Source organism: Meleagris gallopavo, chromosome 2 (genome assembly GCF_000146605.3).
Source record: "Meleagris gallopavo isolate NT-WF06-2002-E0010 breed Aviagen turkey brand Nicholas breeding stock chromosome 2, Turkey_5.1, whole genome shotgun sequence".
NCBI lineage: Eukaryota > Metazoa > Chordata > Aves > Galliformes > Phasianidae > Meleagris > Meleagris gallopavo.
This window is the reverse complement of record NC_015012.2, coordinates 61963833-61965913: the sequence shown is the minus strand read 5'-3', so window position 1 is coordinate 61965913 and position 2081 is coordinate 61963833.

Sequence of the window (2081 nt, the reverse complement as noted above, 5' to 3'; positions counted from 1 at the left end):
TTGTTATGCAGCTGAGCCTTGTTGTTGCAGCTGGGGTAGCTGTGCAGAGTAGGGATGTGCAACCTCTCCTTGAAAAAGCTTACATCTATTTTACTCTGGTGCATTCCCTTTCTGTGTTGATGGATTGCTTTCACTTAACAGTCAGCTATGCTTCCTGTGCAAAAGCTTGGAACGTAAATAAGTCCACTGTATCCTCCAACTATGGGAAAATGTATTCTAACCTGTGATGTATATTCAAAGATTCTGAGAGTTCTTCTCCACTGCGAGGACTTGGCAGCAAGGTCCATGGCTAACACCAAGTCATTGCCTTCCTTGCCATCTCAGCTTGTTCCCAAAGCCGGGGTTTTGTTTTATACTAGGTTTCCTGTGTCAGGGAAGGGGAAATTGCAGTTGAAATGTCTGGAAGACAAAGGCTTTTTGTTCCTGCTGAAGGCTTTAAAACAGAATTTCAGCAGATAAGCTGTAACGCAAAGTGTTGTGTCGCATGCAGTGAGAACCTGGGTGGTAATAATGTTTTCCAGCCTGAGTGAGTAGTCAGCACTTGCTGATCAATTAGCATTTTATCACGGGTGGAAGAAGCTTAGTTAAACATGTATATGAGAACATACTGATTTTTCAAGAGGTGCTAATGCTTGTGCTTTGAAAGTAAATCTCTTGGTTTTCAGGAGAAATTCAGTCTTTGCATTCTCTACGTAGAAAGTAGAATTATATTGTATCAAAATAAATTAGTAGCTGAACAGCCGTGCTGAAGAATTCACTCTCTTAAGATGAGTGAAAAACTATGCAGATCTTTCTACCATACCCTGTTTCAAAACATGAGAACAAGATTGCTATTAATAAAAAATCCAGTAAAATAAAAGGAAAATGTGGGTTTGCAGTATAAGTAGTGTACATGGGGTGATATTTATGCATTGCTTTTCACTTCTATTTGCAAATACATTTTAAACAAACTCATAATATCGTATCACAGAAGATATGAAAGAGGTAGAAACAGTGCTGTGGTTCATACTTGGCATCACAACCGATCACTTAGTAGTACTTAAGTTAAATTGTGGCTGATTACATTTTTATTTTTTGATTTGAAATATCTCTCCCACCAGCTAGGTGTAGCCACAGTAAACCACAGCAACCATAATATTTCGTGTTTTTCTGAGACTGTTTGTGTATCTCTCTGGTCAGTCCTATGGTAATGAGTACCAGGCAGGCTGATGGTATGGGAATACTGAAGGAAGGCATTTTTTTACCTTCAGTGCTCCAGATTAGAAGCCTGATGGTGTGCATCTTTGACTGCATGGGTGACTCTTAATTCAGTTCATTTTTGCTTCCATTACTATTGGAAGCATAGAGAACTGCTTGTTGCTAAGACTGCAGTTTTTATGATAGAAAGTGCTGGTTTCCTAGAAGTTAGGTTGGCTGAGTCAAAAAGCAGAACAGAAAATTGAGTCTTGTGAATTAATGTCAATTAATTTGTTTCCTTCGGAAAAACAATTTTCTCATGAAATATTTAACTTATGGATAATGTAGGGCTTGCATAATTTGCTTCAACGAAAAGGATGTTTTCTGTTGTCCATTCAATTACATCTCACAACAAATCACATACTCAATCCAGTCATACAGGGAGGGGAAAAAAAAAAAAGCAAATGTGTGATTTGCTGGTAAGCCAGGACAGATTTGATTTCAAGAAAAGAGACCAGTCTTAACTGCTGGTAATTGACAGTCTTTCCTGGCTTGTATCACACTAACGAGGGAATTACATGGTAAAAACACAAGGCAAGGGGGTTCGTCCTATTGTGTTCAGACATTTCCCAAATTAAAGCTGTTTTGAAATCTTGCCTTCCCACCTGCTACCTTAACAGGAACTGCTTCAGCCTCTCCTTAAATTTAAGTCCCCAAATTTCCTGTGGGTTTGCCAATCCTTTCCATGGCTGTGAATATTCCTATTCTTGTGCCACCCAGTAATCGAGTTTGGCCCTGAGCTTGCAGCATATGTTTCCCACACAGTGCTGGTTCAGTGCAAAATACTGTAAGTTAATCTCCAGTAAAACATAGCAAAGAGAAAACCTGGGGAAAAGAAGAAGAAA